The sequence below is a fragment of the Bicyclus anynana genome, chromosome 14 (genome assembly GCF_947172395.1).
Source record: "Bicyclus anynana chromosome 14, ilBicAnyn1.1, whole genome shotgun sequence".
In the NCBI taxonomy this organism is placed as follows: domain Eukaryota; kingdom Metazoa; phylum Arthropoda; class Insecta; order Lepidoptera; family Nymphalidae; genus Bicyclus; species Bicyclus anynana.
Genome location: NC_069096.1, coordinates 634,867 through 653,312, shown reverse-complemented (window position 1 = coordinate 653,312; position 18,446 = coordinate 634,867). Strand labels below are relative to the sequence as shown.

The 18,446-nt window shown below is 37.4% G+C and overlaps 2 protein-coding genes across 2 annotated transcripts in view; both read left to right on the top strand.

Moving 5' to 3' along the window:
• Nucleotides 1-18,446, top strand: part of LOC112046466 (rab GTPase-binding effector protein 1) — a 449,904-nt gene that overhangs the window by 396,222 nt on the left and 35,236 nt on the right. The window lies entirely within an intron of this gene.
• LOC112046471 (uncharacterized) overlaps nt 1-18,446 on the top strand; it is a 31,984-nt gene that overhangs the window by 1,234 nt on the left and 12,304 nt on the right. The window lies entirely within an intron of this gene.

Sequence of the window (18,446 nt, the reverse complement as noted above, 5' to 3'; positions counted from 1 at the left end):
GAAGGTTCGAATCCGCTTCACGTCCAACTTTTCAGTTACGTGCATTTTAAGTAATTAAATACGTATCATGTGTCTCAAACGGTGAAGGAAAACATCGTGAGGAAACCTGTATCCGCATTAGGATCTAGTACACGCTGATGCGTGATGGAATACTAGACTAACCTTTCTCATTCTGAGAGGAGATTCGTGCTTAAGAGTAATCCGAATATGGGTTGTTAATGAGGATGATTAAGATGATGATTATGGTGATGATGATGATGATGATGATGGTGATGGTGATGATGATGATGATGATAATGATGATGATGATGATGATGACGATATACATATATAAAAGTAGTCAGCTCTTTTGATAGAGCTCGTCTGATGTATTAGGTACTACTAGATTTTCGTGTATCTGTCTATGTTGACTGTTGTTTCTTAAGGGCATGCTTTGCCGGAACTTATAGGTATGCATATGATATGTGGCCAAAACCCATGCCAGGACGTGTTCCTTGCATTCCCTGCGAAGTGTTAATCCGTTATATAACACGGTTTTACTTTGTCATCAGTTATATATATAATAAAATAATAAAACATAAGGTAATAAAAAATCATTTATAATACTTAATTGTTATGCAACCAGTTAGAGTTATGAAGGATAGTTACTCATAAATTAACATATTATCTAAGTACTAGCAGGACCTCGCGGTTTCACCCGCGTAGCTCCTATTCCCGTGGGAATCTACTCGTATACTAATGTTATAAAGCTGAAGAGTTTGTTTGTTTGGTTGAACACGCTAATCTCAGAAACTACTGGCCTGATTTGAAAAATTGTTTCATTGTTAAATAGCCCGTTTATCGAGAAAGGCTGTATATTATCACGCTAAGACCAATAAGAGCGAAGCACCAATGAAGAATGTTTCAAAATCGGGGGTTTTTTTATCTAGAGCTTAAGCTGTATGTGCTACGTAAACGGATAAAGTATCGCATAAATAATGTATGACAAAAATGTTTCCCTTTAAATGTTCTAAAAAAAGTCCGCGACAGTTCCCGCGGGATTTGTGAAAAGCAGAAAACCACGCGGACGAAGTCGCGGGCGTCTGCTAGTACGGGGACAAAATATAGCCTATGCTACACTTTGACAATGTAAGTAACTTTCTATTGTTGCAAATCGGTCTAGTAGTTTCGGGGTATATTCATAACAAACAAACACAAAATAAAACTCTACCTCTTTACAATATTCGTTTAGATAAACACCAAAACTCACACGTTTAGGAAGAACTTAAGTAGGTATTTGTTCCAAGAGGGCCAACCGAAATCTTATCCTCTGCCAATTGATCGAACTGCTGGACAGCTTTCACAATTTTGAACCTTGATATCATTGAATTATGAGCTGTAATTGATTGCACGACTATTGAATATTGTTAAACTTTGCACATTTGTCAGTTCGCAAATTTATTGCGGATGTTCAGATTAAGATTGTCTGGAAACGACTAGATGGTCGAATGTTTACGATATTACTTATGACAGAGATGTTGTAACTCCAACATCTTCTATTATGCAATTAAAATACCATTTTCGTCAATAGAAGCACCAATATCCTAAGTGTGCTACAGAGTGCTACAGTGTGCTCAGGAGTTATCACCAGCTATGTATCGAATCTAGGGCCTCTCAGTTATAAAGCAAGCTTATTTTCGGCACCAAGCAGCATTACTGTGTTTCATGTGTGTCAAGCCTGAAAGGTATCGTTTTACTTGAGGTTTAAATAAAGCCTTTCTCAGACCATAAGGTTCTTTACTTACCATGATAGATTTGCTTGTTCTGTCAACTATTACTAAAAAATACCGTACCTACTCAAGTGCATATAAAAAGCAAGCAATAAACTCAGCTTGCTGAAAATATGTAATTATGTAGTCGTTCTTTTTAAACGTAGGCAAGTACGACTTCTAAATTCTAATTGTATTAAAAAAATGTTACAGTGATATTTTACAACAAAAAGGAATCGAGTAAGTCCGTTACCTTCCAAGTTCCACGGTTAAGCCGCTGAACCGATTATAAATGAATTTTGGCACTTTGGCGCAGAACATAATATATCTATACTTATAATAAATCTGTAGAGAGGTCAATTCTGTACATGAAATATATTTCCAAAATAACTATCAGGGGGTGATTAGTGATCGATACTGATGCCAAAAATGCAATCAGTTAAATTTTTGTCTGTCTTTCTGTCTGTCTGTCTGTCTGTCTGTCTGTATGTTCTTTATAGAAACAAAAACTACTGGACGGATTTTAACGAAACTTGGTACAATTATTCTTCATACTCCTGGGCAGGTTATAGTATACTTTTTATTACGCTATAATCAATAGGAGCAGAGCAGTGAAGAGAAATGTTGAGAAAACGGGAGATGTTACTCAATTTTTTAAGCTTCCGTCGCGTGTACAGCTTTAATGGTTAAAGCTACATAGAAATCATGTATGACGGAAATGTTTTCCTTAAAATTATCTATAAAACACAACAGCATATATATGTCTATCTTTTATGGTTGACCCACAATAACACGTGTAACTCCCGATAGCTTAGCAGTTCGGAGCTTTCTAATTATATTTGTCTACTTTTATGTTTATAACACTCATCACTCATCCCTAGCTAAAAAAGTTAACATTATTACCTATTCAATAAAAAAAGAATCATAAAAATCGGTAAAGAAACACCAAAGTTATACAAGAAATACGCTAAGCCATCGCGCGTGAATATTAATTCATGCTATATGGCTTATTTTTGTGTAACGGTTGCCGCGCTCGATGCGACTCGCGGGGGGGGGGGGGGGGGAATAAATGAAGAAGGTAGGGTAGGGTAGGGGTAGGGTAGGGTAGGTTTAGGGCAGGGGTAGGGTAGGGTAGGGGTAGGGTAGTGGTAGGGTAGGGGTAGTTGAAAGTTTACAACGACTTTCACGCGGACGAAGTCGCGGGCGTCCGCTAGTCTAGAAAAAAAATATATAGGGGTTTTGTTATAAACGGAATATCGCGTGAATAGAATCGCAAGCATCTATACTAATATTATAAAGTTGAAGAGTTTGTTTGTTTGATGGTTGAACGCGCTAATCTCAGAAGCTACTTTGAATTTGAAAATCTCTATAACATCACGCTACGATCAATTATTATGGTTAAAAGTTGTTAAAGACTTACGCGACAGTTAAAAAGGTTTAACTTTTTTTATGCTAATCGTTTGTTTCCGCGCGGACGATGTCGCGGGCGACCGCTAATTCATATTTTACGGTATTATTGTTACCATCAGTTACGGATCGCGATCATTCGTCCTTGATACATATAATTTTCCGGCTGTAATTCCGTTAAGATTGTAACTGAGTTCACACTCTCTTGGTTTATTTAATCGCTAACAACAAACACTTTTTTATTTCGACATACAAATCGTATTTACTGCAACATAAGTGTGACTTTTGTGATGTAAATAAATTATCCGCGGCAGCCTGTGCTCATATAGGGTTGCCATACGTCCAGCTTTCCCCGTATTTCTCCTAATTTAAAGGGCGTCCGGAGAGCGTTCGGCCGTGGTTTAATTTTAGGTTTCATCAAAACGATTTATAGCGTAACCCTAAAAATGTTAGGAGAAGCGGTTTTAGTAGAAAAAAAGAAGCTGAAATTCATAATGTATAGATGAGCTTAATTATGTAACACTTGGCCAAGTCTTTTACGGCTGACAACATGGGTTTACATTACATCAACCGTCGTCCTGGTTGGTTTTTTAACTAATAAAATTACGATTTATAGCAATTTTAACTAAGTATCTTTTATTATACCAAAAAGTGTAAAAATATGTCTGTCCGTGTTCTAAACTTCATCTAGAATTCATGGCCTTCTCAAATTCTTGGTATTTATGCTTGTCCTGGTTGTCAGATGTTAAAGATGGCAACCCTTATGCACAATGTTAGTCGTATGTCACTATGCAGAGTTAAGTTACAGCGAGTGATTTCTCTGCTACATGTATTCTTATAAAAGCTTAAATGTAACCTGAGTATGTTAAAACATGTATTTTTCTAAATTGATCTATATAAACTGCCGATGACCTGCAAGAGGTGCATGTTAGTAAAAACAAATATTGAAAGAAAGAAAGAAAATTATTTTTATTCGGACAGTGAAACTTTAAGCTAAGCTAAGTTAAATATATTGGCGACTTGTTTTTCTGTTTTTTTTTGCAAATAAAAAATGCGAAATAAATCTAGAATGTAAGTATTTTGTCGACGACATTGTCCGGTCTATATTCCGTGTATACATTTATCCTTATAGATTTTGGAAGGGTGCCTAGCTTTAACGTAATCTTGATATATTTTATCTAAACCTTGCCTACTTCAGACTTTGAAATTGCAGGTAGAGAGTATCTGCAACTTTAAAAACAGCTGAGGCACGTGCCAAAAGTGTTCTCAATATAAAAGTATTTGGCAAAATTACATGGTTCGTTTACCTAACCTAACCATGACCCTCAACCTTAACGTTCAAATTGTGACTTAGTCAATAACTATAGATTTTTCTTTCAACTTAAACTAAAAAGTAGCCTCGAGCACAAAAATTGACTGTGTTAGAAAAGCCCCATGCCTCAAAGAACACAGGCTCTTCGCGTGTCGGCGCGAATTAATCATTCGATAGGTCGGCTTGTGTCGTCATGCGCTGAGATAGTACGAAATGTACCGTGAGTTTGGTGGGGAGTAGGGGTAAACTGCTCGGGTGGCTTAGCTTATTCTTGTAGTGATGTTATATCCGTCCACACCTCTTGTTAATAATCCTTCATGGATTATTTTGGGATAGGCGGGGAGAATGACTTAAGTGGAGACAGAGAGTATTAACTAGTTTCTAAATACTTCTTTAACCCTACATCCTTCGGTTACTAGTCCGGGATTTCACTCAAGGTTATTCTCTGTCATTCGAGGGTTTATTGGTAACATTATTGGTGGGATTTGTTAAACCTGATAGACTTTCATTCAATAATAGTGTTTTGCCCTTTAAATCCGCTTCTATGTTAATCCATTTTTCCGAAACGCGCATGACCGCTCCGTACCGTCCCATCAGATTGTAACTGTGAAAAAATGCACCTGTGTTTGCGCTCACACTTATATATTAGAATAAGAAGAATAAGAAATCTAAGTAGTTTACATATATTTTAGTTTTTTCCCAAACTTACTTCTGCCCGTTTCACTCGCACTGATAGCTGAAACAGCAGTAACGATGTCCTTGATTATACCTACCATTATCGTACAAACAACACAACTTATATTTCTAGGCACGTAAATCTACATTGATTTAGTTCAAGCAATTAATCACAGCACATCAGTTCATACAAATCGTCTACTTCATTTGTGCTAACTAAAACTGCACGTACACACGTAGGGAGTTGATAAGGAATCAATTATTCATAGACCAGTGTGCCAGTGTCCTTTACCTTAATGTCTTCTTGCTGATACTTTCAATTCGTCACATATGTACATACATTAGCCACTGCGTTCGCTTGGCCATTCTAATTTCAAAGAACATCAATCCATTTCGCTCCAAGTTTATTTGAAGTGCGCTTATAAAATTAAGAATCTATATCTATATCTATATAATATTATAAAGCTGAAGAGTTTGTTTGTTTGTTTGTTTGTTTGTTTGTTTGTTTGTTTGTTTGTTTGTTTGTTTGTTTGTTTGTTTGTTTGTTTGTTTGTTTGTTTGTTTGTTTGATTGAACGCGCTAATCTCAGGAACTACTGGTCCGATTTGAAAAATTCTTTCAGTGTTAGATAGCCCATTTATCGAGGAAGGCTATAGGCCCATATATAGGCCCGAAGACTATAGAATATATATTATCCCCGTCCTTCTGCGGGAACGGAAACCACGCGGGTGAAACCGCGCGGCGGCAGCTAGTATCGATATATGACGGCTTTAGTGTCGATATTTTTTTCACTTTCACATCCCTACAAAGAGTTCTTCAGAGAGCATTATCATGGCAAGCAAATTTAAAATGGTTATGTTTCTGCAAAATTCCAAATCTTTCTGTACCTACTTCGTTACGTTTCAAATCTTTACATTTTCGAGATCTTGTGATACAGCAATGGATAGTTTCCTACATAATGCTATACCTCTATACCATCATCATTATCAACTTATATTCGACTCTCAGAATGAGAAGGGTTAGGCCAATTAGTCCACCACGCTGGCCCAATGCGGATTGGCAGACTTCACATACGCAGAGAATTAAGAAAATTCACTGGTATGCAGGTTTCCTCACCACAGGATGTTTTTCCTTCACCAGTTGAGACACGTGATATTTAATTTCTTTAAATGCACACAACTGAAAAGTTAGAGGTGCATGCCCCGGACCAGATTCGAACCCACACCCTCCGGAATCGACAGCAGAGGTCATATCCACTGGGCTATCACGGCTCTTACCATAGGTACTTATAATCTACTTATAGACAAAATTATCTACATAGGGTTTATCCTAGTGCTATTTACTCGTATGTACAAAAGAGTGAACCTAAAAAGTCGAAAATCCCGACAGCGTTAAAGTTAAATCAGTCACATTGTTGTAAAAAGTGTCTTTTATAGTCGGCCAACCCAACTTACACTGTTATTACGTCTGCAGGAGCTCCCTGAGAATTTTTAGTTGGGCAATAGTTGGGCGACTTTTTAATTGTACGTGATTTAGTTGGACGATTTAGTTTGTATTGTCATACATCGCTCTACCTGTTCTATAATCGGCCGATTAAGTCGGCCAACTTAAGTCAGCGGGGTCTCTAAGTTTAGTTCAGCGCGCATCCACTGCAGTCTGCAACATATTTGCAGTCGGCTCCATTGTCCTTGCTCCTGCAGTGCGCCGCAGAGACTGCCGCATACATACATCTAACTGCCATTTGTTTTCATAAACACGCAGGTTTTATCTCAACAAACTTCGCAAGATATTTCATTTAAATTTTATCTACGAATGATACTGCGTTAAAATAAGACCTCAGTACGTGTATTCGACGATGTTTATTGGCGACTAATTAAAGCATTTCTTAACAAGAAAAAATACAGTCTACAAATACAATAAAATTAAAACTAATATCTAGGTATATACATAAAACATCACTAATTTCAATTAGTAAATAGTGATTTTTGATGTGTATAACATATCGTATACAAAGGTAATTTTAACAAATATTATACAAGTGAATGTGTGTTAGTATAATACGCATTTATATCTAAACTTTCACCAATGAAAGAATCGAAACAGAAATTTCTTTCAGAAATGAAAAGACACCATGTCAGTGAGCAACAAAGGCTATACTTATATTATTTTTATTAGCTATTCTTACATTTAACAGGAAATGAAAAAATACAACCGACTTCATAAACACAAACGTAGTAAACTAATAAGCGAAAGAAAACATTATAATATTTTAAAAAACATTCCCCAAAACGAAGGTAGGGAAAATTGAAACCGGCCAATGATTTATTCAATGAATGAATCAAGAATGTATGCGTCTTTGCGGGCAATCGTAAAAAATACCGCATTACCTTTACGTATTTACATAATTACATAATCTACGCTGATGCAATTGCCGTGATATGATATAAACGATATAATTCATAAAAACAAACCATTACGCGCAATGTCAAGATCATTTCTAGAGAGCACGCGCACGGCACTCTTCGCGATTCGACGAAACAAAAGCGAACGTACACGGACAATAGCATCGCGTGCGAGTAAACGATAGCGTTCTGTTACATCTGTACTCAGACTAATTAGATAAGGACCTGCCTTGCTAGATATTACTATTCTGTCAAAGTATGTGATCAACGATCTAATGCGATCATAAAAACTGTCTCAATAAAATCGATGTTTCATATCGTGAATCGTGTTCGTCGGTTAAATAGTTCCGTAAAACGTTTTCGTGTAGTTAAATGGTTGACCATTATCCATCAAGTGAAATTCGCAATAACTTTTTTGCTATCTGTTCTCAAATGTTCTTTGCTATAGTTCTGTGGAACTCAAAGCTTGTACCTTAGCACCGTACCAGCTTACGACTGCACCAATAGACAGGAATGTGTACAGATACTCAGAATAATTACGTAAGGACTACTCGTAGTATCGTACCCAAATTCATGAACAAAATTGTCTGTATTTTTATGAGGAGGAGGATGCCCGTTTTTTACAACAATAAAAAGGGAACGTGAACCACGCGGGCGTCTTTGGTGTTTGATGGTTTGGTTGGCTGGTTTTGGTTGGTTGTAAATATAAAAGAATTACACATTCTTTATACTCACAAATACTATTTTTAATGGAATTATGGAAAACTATCGATATCGACTATTATCCTGATAGGTGTACACCCACGCTTCTGAATAGAATCAATTCGTCCTTGTATATGTACTAATAGTCTAATAGCAGTTCGTATACTGTAGTATTTAGTCTGACTGACTAGGTACTTTTTTTTTTGAAATAATTCAATACGAACCTTGAGTTACGTTAACTCAAGTAAGTGAAATAATTAAAAAAATATTTAAATGGTAGCTCCAAATGAGACTTTCGGACCATGATCAGTCTCAAGTTAATTAAAACTATAAGAATTTGTAGTGATGCTAACAATTGTAAACTATTAGGTATACTTTATGACTTTTTAAGCGCAACTGTTGAATTTCTTGCCAGCTCTTCTCAGTAAAGCTACTTATCTTCCGAACTGGTGGTAGAGTCTTTACAAATAGTCAACCTTGACGTTTCAAAAGTGCTTATGAACGAAGCCTACTTAACATAGATGAGATTTGTTTTGATTTGACAAGTTCTGGTTCAGGCTGTTTATTACTAGAAGACGCCCGCGACTTTATCCTCATGGAAATCCTTAATCTTCTCATTTTGAAGGATTAACTTCTTCAGAACTTCATACAAAGTGTCTCAATGTGTGTCAAAGAGAAACTTTTAAAGTAGGCTCCCTCGTTCATTTTGCAGTAAGCCTCTATCTCACTCCTCATGAGTCTGGCTATCATACACAAAAAGAATTTTAGCAATCTCTCTGGTACTTCCAGAAGTTAGCGTGTTCTAACAAACATACAAAATCTTCAACAACAGATTTATAATATTAAGTAGGTACCTAAATAAAGAATCAAACATTATCACTAAAATCTTAGCTCCTTCTTACGGTAAAGGAACCGGACTTTTGATCGAACCACAAGAAGTCGTGGTTCAATCACTGTCCGCTGAACAACTTTTTACTAATTGTTACAAGTTCTTTGAATATAGGTGGTTTTAACATTAAATTATTTATGTTATTCAAGAGGAGAGGTATCAGTATATTATAAATAAGAGGGTATTTTGATGACTTGAGCTCAGTTGTTTGTGAGGCAGCGTATACATCGTCACGCTGCCAGTCGCGTTAGTGATTTTGTACAATAACGTTTAGTGTTGTAATTATTGATAGTGTTTTGTGATGCAATTATTGTTTATCATAAATTGTTTAGTGTGGGCATGGAGAACATGTCGCGCAGGGAAGATGAGTGTTTATGCATTCTAAAGGGATCCCTTAAACCTACTCCTAAGGTCACAAGTCCAGGGACCTGCTCGAGGTTTTTTCTTTGCTACAAAATAATAGTACAATCACTATCGCTGCCACCCGTCTCTTCACATAATTTAAGGTGAACATATTGGTCATATTTAAAAGATAGGGCAAATGTTAACTAAAAAATCTCCCCAGCGCTGCACATTGGAGCAGCGTGGTGGGTCTAAGCTCCAAATCCCCTCGCCTGAGGCCTGGCCCTTCAGTGGGTTGTTAAAATAGGCTGATAATAATGAACCCCCGCTCAATGTGGCTAGAGGCGTAGAGTCATTCGCACACAATGGCGCTCACAATGCTCGGGTGACCGTTGCCACGCAATTGTTCCCTCCGACCGACCGCCGGACGACGCTGTAGGACTCGGATTGCACGGCCGCGAATACTTCGTGAGGCCAGACAATGTACAATCATGAGGTCCTAGGTTCGAGAAGTCTACGAAACATTGGGGGGTTTCTTTCTTACAAGATGGTGGTTCGTATTGCAAGCTCGCAACACTCGCTTTACATCCAGTAGTAAGCTTCAGGGGCGTGCGTTTCATAAATGTAAATGCACTCTACTCATTACGAACTTCTATTGGAGAAGGTATATTCCATTTTATACAAACATTTCATACGTAATAAAGTCTACCCTAGTTAAAAACCTTGTGTACGCTAGTGGTTCCAGGGTTCAAATCTGGGTTGGGTCTTGAAACATCTTGATCTTCAATGGTTTTCGTTGATATTTTTTTTAACTGTCTTTGCTGAGTTCTAAAAGTAATCTCTGCTGTACCTTCACTGTTTTCTCCAGGCTATACTAAGAAATTATTTAACTTACATTCCTCTTAGCCTACGGTATACCAGTGGGCAATAAGGCAAAGAGAATCGGAGCGCTATCAGGCGAGTGTCTGCGGCGGGCGCACTAAAATACCTTAATACCTTTACACTTGACATGCTTCGCTAGGTCGCTCGCTTCCACGTGTTGTATCAGCTGTACTCGTAGTACATCACGGCCTAGAGGTTACATAGACGCCGCTTGTTTAAAATAATACAAAATAAACAAGTACACGCTTGAAAAAATATTACGTACTTGGAATCCTGGGCCCAAATAGAATGGTGATGTATCTACTTCCTCTTCCGGCATCTAAGCTCCGTATGTCCGGCACATTGGGACCAAATGTATCCTAAGAAATCAGTTAAGGGTTAAGATCTAGATCTGCCTCGCTGAGCATGCAAGCAAGCATATGGGGTATCGAACCCTGTTATTTTAATTAACACCCGGTATCCGCTAACTCAGGTGGGCCAAATTTGACCGACTCGTATTGTCAAAAATGTTCGCATCTAAAATACTTATGATTACGGATGAATATCCTGTCCGGAAACAGTGATGTATAATTTCCGCATAGTGTAAAATCGTCCGAACCTTTTCCTAGTCGAGTTTCTAGAAGTATCAGCGGAGCCGGGCCTGCGGTGCCGGGCCGGCGGGGCGCGGGGGGCGCGCGTCATGATTCAATCATTGGACAATTGCTTCTTCGGAATCCGAACTGGATGGCGTTGTGTAATAGCGACAATTTTTTTTCAAGGAAAAACGAATCACCTTCATACTTTAACTTTTCCTGAAATTATGTTATTTTCAAGAAAATAAAAAGAATCGGTCCCTTACCAAAACTGTCATCCAAGTCAGAATAGTAAATTTTGAGAAACGTGTCGAAAATATACGCTTTCGTTTTTGAAAAACTATTTTGATAGTTAAGTCAAATATAAAAAAGTCTTGCTTATTCAGCAGAAGTATAGTTTTTAGTACGATTTGACCCCACAAAACTAAACTTCACTTTCATACATTATTATGAAACAGAAAATTTGCGTAACGCATTATATTATTACAAAACGATAAAGCAAAAAATGCATCACGCGCTATTGCGTGCTTCCCCATCGCATGCCGCCGTCTGCAAATTAGTGTCATGTACCGCAGGAGCAGACACGTGAGAGCAAGACAACGCTGAAAGGGTTAGAAAGTCGTGTGCCAATTACTTCCTTTCGTCCTGTGACATTTTTCACTGGACTAAACATTTTCAATCTATACTGTTATCGCCGTTTAGTGTTGGAAATAGTAGTCTGTGACGGATATGACGTCGCTCGATCTCGTGTTGGCTTCAGTGTGCTCGTGGCGTTCGAGCCGTCCACATCTCTTGTTGTGTAATTCTTTATGGGTTACTTGGGATAGTCGGGGAGAGTGACTTGAGTGGAAAAGGGGAGTGTTTGATATCAGTAAAAGGCGCCTTTAACCCTACTCACATCGTTCACAAGTACGTGACTCCACTCAAGGTCATTCTCTGCCATTCTAGGCTCTTTTTTGGTTACAGTTTGATTTGCTAATTAAGTTGTGAATCATTACCTTTGTTCGACATTAGTTTTCTTATATTTGTAATCACTTTTGAGTCCTATAATAATACTAATATATAAAGCTAAAGAGTTTGATTGAACGCGCTAAACCCAGGAACTCAGGTCCGATTTGTAAAATTCTTTCAGTGTTAGATAGCACATTTATCGAGGAAGGCTATAGGATATATTATCCCTGTATTCCTACGGGAACAGAAACCACGCGGGTAAAAGCGCGTGGCGTCAGCTAGTTTTAAATAAAATTTAGATACTTGGAGGCAATCCGAACGCCTTTAATCTTAACACAAGAAGTTTTTATAATAGGTAGGTACTTTAGAAAAGTGCCGAGTGTCTTGCCGGCTCTTCTCAGTTGAATCAGCCGATTCCGAACCGGTGGCAGAGTTACCAAAAATAGATAAAACTAAAGACAGAGAGAACGGGAGAAGAGATAGATATGTACCTCGGCAACCGCGCGAGGTCAGCCAATCTCTTGACTGCGTTGAAATGATTCAACATAGAACATGAACTTGCACAGCGGAAAACTACTTATACAATAACTTACATTCTAGATCGAGAGAGCCTGTGACGGTCAGACCATTTCATAAAATCATCTTTGATTTGTCGTTCTCATTTTATAAAATCTGAAAGTTTCCTCACGCTCTTATCACGTAAACACAGTTTATATCGTGATTCCTTTCATTAGCAGGTCTATAACAAAAGTCCAAGCCTCAAACACCTCATTTCATTTCATTTGATATCTATTCGGGATAATTATTCATGAACACAAAAATACCTATAAATTACTTTACATAATATGAGAAATGATATCCACAGAGTTGGCTTTGTTGCTTTTAAAATATATCTTAGCGAACTTTTATAAAATCGCAAAGGTGTAGCTCACACAGGCTCATGAGTTCATGACCACTTCCTTTATGGTTTAATTTAATTTCTGCAGCAAATAACTACGTTTTATAGATACAAATTACTTGATTATTCACCGTTTACCTATTTTGTACTTATATGTAAGTAACAGGTATTCCGTTTTCCAAGGTCTGTCCTCTTTGGTTTTGACTGTGTCTTTTAGAACGAGAGCTGCGATACCTAGACATACCTCATTCTATGGAGGCTCAATGTTCGTCAGACCGTGCTGCTACCACAGTGAAATACTGTAACCAATAATGAAGAATCCAGTATCCTGTCGCTTCGTAACAACTCTTCACTACACACTCTTGTTGTATCTTAACGGTGGTTTCCTTTGTGTTTTTAACTAAGTGTGTGATTCTATGAACTGGACTGAAGAAATACGCTTTATAATTGGACGATTAAGAGTCCGGACCCTTGAAACCTGCAATCTTCCAAAGCTACCACAGTCCAGACTCCATAATTGTCTACCGTACTTACCTATGGTAGGAGCGTGGCAAACTTGCCTATGCTATGATAGAAGCATAATATATAGATTAACAAACTTTCAACCTTCATAAAATGAAGTATGTCTGGACATCGCAGACCCTCGTTCTAAAAGAAACAGTCAAACCTACGCTCATACATGCTCTTTACACGAAGCTACTTGACAGGCACTTAGTAAGATTTCATAGACGTGCCTTGCCTAACAAGTAACAATCCACCGACAGCAACGCTTGCGACATCGCATGTAGCTCAAGGATGACCCAACCGCTGGACCAGAATGACTATACCTCTGCACATTTCCAGCTTTTTACTAGTTCCCAACACAAGTAGTCAAATATGTCCTGGATTCGAGATCAGAGTCGGGCTTTTTTTCTTCTAAGAAATTTTCAGTGTCAACCCGAAATGGGACGTATGTGCTCTAAGCCCGTCAACTCTCATTAGAGTAAAGTGGTGTATGCGAGCTGCATATTCCCTCTTAAAAGGAGGCTGATAATGATGATGAGACTGCAATCAAGCGTTAGAGAGAAGAGAGTCGTTTCAGTAATATGAACCTCTCTGCGGTTCATATTACTGTGGGCTTTTCTCGAACCAAGGTGCGCTTAGAACCACGTAACATTAATTGTAAGTTTTCGAGTAATTATTATCACCAATAACTACTAATATAATTATTTATAGCGTTTCGAAAGTGTTTGTAAACTAATAAAAATAAATGAATTTTGAACGGTCTTACCTATAGCGAAATCTAATACCTTTGCTGACTGTTGGATCAAGGGTCGGATACAGAAAGCTTCCTCGAGACGGCGTGTATAATATTGTGAGAAGGCTTTTCACTCTGAAGCCCTGACCGCCCGCGTCAGTTGCTTGACCTCTCAAAATCCCCACAAACGCAAAAGGGTATTTTTTTTATTTGTATAATATTTTAGGTAGGTATATATTGAAAATAAAGTATACTAAATAATTAAAATAAATACGATGAAATAATTATAATATTTCGTTATGAATCCGAGCTATTAAACGTCTTTGTGGTATCAGTTAGTTATCCTTTTAATTTAATGTTTTATGTAAGTATTTTATTTAGCTGTAATTAGTCAATCTAAATAAAAAATCCTGCATTTCGAAAGTTTCAATAACAATTACAAGTACATTGTATATGTATGTATATTACGTATAGACTTTAACAAAGACGATTGAAAATCCATTTGAATAAAGAATATTTTAAAATTTACTTTGACTCTAATCAGAAGAATAAAAAAATGCCCAACTTTGATTGTTCTAAATTCAAATTGTCGGTTTTGTCATGTTTGCGCAATTGGCTAATGAATGATTCAAAGAGTTAATTTAGAATTACATAGTTACTCAATAATATTATTTTAGGTAATAAGATAAAAAATTATTGGTTACATTTTCAAGCTTAACTTACATAATGGACCTATTTCGAAATTACATGTTTTTCACAAATTTTCCCTATGCCCGTTTTGAATAAGATTTATTTCACACTGCGTACTATATATAAAATATACCCTTACCTATCATTAATCAACTAAACAATAAATAATTGAAAAAGTACTGTTTAGTTGCGATATCAACCTGTCTCCCGACCCGTGGTGGTGGTCATAAGTCACAAATAGACAAACTTGACTTTTTAAAAAATGCTTGTAAACTAAGCTAATACTTGAAAAAATATTTTCGTATATTTAATATAAAAAAGTTAATTAAACCGACAACACACTTATGATATCTCAGACTATCTCTTTTTGTGCGAACAAAAAATCTTGTACAGTACAGTAGGTGATAGTAAACAGTATGTAAGCCGTCACTTTATTCAAATTTTATCTCCATATATGAGAGGTTTTACTTTCAGTTACATAACATACTACTACAAGCTTATTGCGAAAAACTTCTTGGACAACTGAACTTTGACAGAGCGGCTGAGTTCACACAAACCCAAATAGGCACCTCTATAATTTAGAGCCATGATAGCCCAGTGGATAAGACCTTTGCCTTCGATTCAGAGAACGTAGATTTGAATCCGGTCCGGGGCATGCACCATAGGTGCATTTTATGGAATTAAATATCACGTGTCTCAAACTGTGGAGGAAAAACGTCGTGAGGAAATTTCCATACCTCAGAATCTCTACGTCTGTGAAGTTTGCGAATCCGGATTGGGCCCGCCTGGTGAACTATTAGTTTATCCCCTTTCATTCAGAGAGGAGATTCATGCTTAGCAGTGAGCCGAATGTGGGCTCTTAAAAGTCAATGGCATGAAAATATTACAAAGCAAATCTACAATTTTCAAAATCCGCCACATAAAAATTCTATTACGGCACAGATTTTGTAACAGAACACCAGGAAACAGCAAAGGAATTGCAGGCGTCTCCGGAATCAGCAGTCGGAAGTGACTCGTTACAGTCGACTAGCCCGGCGCGTAGTCGAGTCGGGCGCCACATCGCGTGAGCGCCGCTTCCGACTGCCGAAGAAGGCTTCATTTCACACGCCTCCATATACAAGCTGTTGATATTGATATTGCCTGAGATCGATAATAATCTTTACAAAGTATAAAACATACTTGCTCCCGCTATTTGTACGCATATATCTTTTAAACTACGCAACAAATTTTGATGCTGTTTTCATCATTTAGATAGAGTGATTGAAAATGAAAGTTTATTCCTATAGTTTTACATTATTTTCCACGCACATGAAGTCGCGCCCATCCGTTAATACATGATAAAGATACGTATAAACATAAATACTATCAATATTTTACAAGTTAAAGTTAATAATAGTTTTTAAGAATATAATGACTTTTATTTCAGAAATTCTTTCCATCATAATAAAAAAAACGCCGATACCTTCAAATTGATTTATCGAGTCTTCATAGCTAAGAACTATCTCAATTACTTCTACTTAAAAAAAACCGTATAACATTCGGATCATTCGTTTATAAGCTAGGATACCACAGGATGACACGTCAAACATATTAAGTACCCTATTTCCATATTGTTGGTTAGAAAAACACTGGCTTGTAAGGATATTCAGTAGTCTTTTATTAAGAACTACCTAGGGGTTTCACCAGCGTAGTCCCCATTCCCTTAGGAATACGGAGATAAAATATAGTCTGTGTTACTGACTGATAATGTAGATTTCTATTGGTGAAAGAATTTTTAAATCGGTCCAGTAGGTAGTTTTATAAATAGTCATTACATACAAAAACACAAATCTTTCTTCTTTATAATATTAGTGATGTAGATGAATTCGAAATATGAGTAGGGGTAATTTATTTATTAATTTTATAATTTTACAGATTAGCTCCCGTTGAACTCTTTCATTAAGACGTTTTAACAGAATTAGGTGAATAATTATTAGCAGACTTGACATTAGGACGTCAACATGACAATATAGTCTTTTCAATGTTTGTAGTCGGTAGGGCGGTAGGGTAGGGTAGGGTAGGGGTAGAGCTGGGGCTGGGGCTACCCTACCCCTGCCTGGTAGGGCAGGGGTAGGGTAGGGTAGAGGTACGGTAGGGGTAGGGTGGGGTAGGGTAGGGGTAGAAGTAATGTAGGGCAGGTTAGGGGTAGGGTAGGGTAGGAAGAAGTAGAATAGGATAGGGGTATGGAATGAGTCAAAGCGAAGCTTGACCGGGTCCTAGTAGCTAATAATGAAGGAAAACGCGAGCTATAAACCAGTTGTGCGTTCAGGATGCTGTGAAAGTGAAGAGAGCAGTGGAGGTCTCGGGTCGGTCGGTTATGTAAGCCGTATTCGGGCCAGGCCGGCTCTAGGTCGACTGGTTTTTACCTCTTAGGCATTCAGTTTGTGAAATAAAAAATTGTACCTAGATAAAGTGACTCGAATACGATTAAACCAATTAAAAAAAAAAGATTTCTGGTAGTTGACATTACTTTATTAATTATTAGCCTGGTAGGACAATATACTTAATAAAATTTTCTTTTTTGTACTGGCGTAGTCTAGTAAAAAAAGACGCCCAGCTATTTCAACAACGTATTTTTGGATAAGTTATTTCCTTTTTAAAATAATCCAAAAAGAAACATTCCTTACTTTTCACGTAGCCTGGTAGGACAATATACCTAATAACATTTTCTTTTTTGTACTGCCGTAGTCTAGTAAAAAAAGACGCCCAGCTATTTCAACAACGTATTTTTGGATAAGTTATTTCCTTTTTAAAATAATCCTTTTAATTGGCTTAATTGATGTAAGTACTTAAACAGAAAGACAGTCAATTTAATGAGTAGTTTAGAACCTTCATCCAATCTGATAAATTCTAAACTTTTCAAATCCAATTGCAAATTCCAAAACATTACAAAGACTCTCGTCAGCTTTACCATGACTAATTAATTGATGAAGTAGCGATGAAATTTAACGATGAAATTAAGCATTTAGCTACGCGAGTGTACCGCGGCCACTGTCATTACATTTAGCCGTGACCTGAGATAATAGGGCCCGTTCAATCAATACGTATTCATATTTCATAGCCGTTTGTAGGACAAACGCAAGCCGATGATACCTACTGTTGTTTTATAGCAATAGTTGACGGAACAAGCGATGGCCCTCCAATTGACCATCCAATGTTATGTGGGTAATCATCGCCTTTAACAGAGCTTGTATATATTTTGATGACCTTGGTGTAGAGCTGTGGTTCTCAATAAAGAGGTCAGCGGTTCGATTCCCAGCTAGTTTATGATATTACATTTTTTTTTTCATTGGGTAGAACAAAATAGGTACAAGTTTGTTCTCCCCATACCTCCAAGTAAGCCCGAACATCTTAGACTAACATCTCGAACATCATGTGAGATCGCAGTAAAAGGCTACCTTGACATTTAATAAACAACTAACTTCGTAAGGTATGCAAGGAACCTCCCACAAAGTGCCACAAAGTGCCCCGAGCTCTGTCACATTTAGTACGACCATAGACCCCAATCATCATCATTAATCTTTAATTTTTAAATTTATTTAATGCCATTTGCCATAAAACCCATGAGTTTGTTAATAGGTATGTATTTTTGTTTAAGCGGGGCTAATCACTGTATAGTCAGATGCTATCTTTACGACGTTTCTGAACATCATGCGTTAAGCTGCGCAATACAAGATTTAGGTATCCCCGGTTACGCACG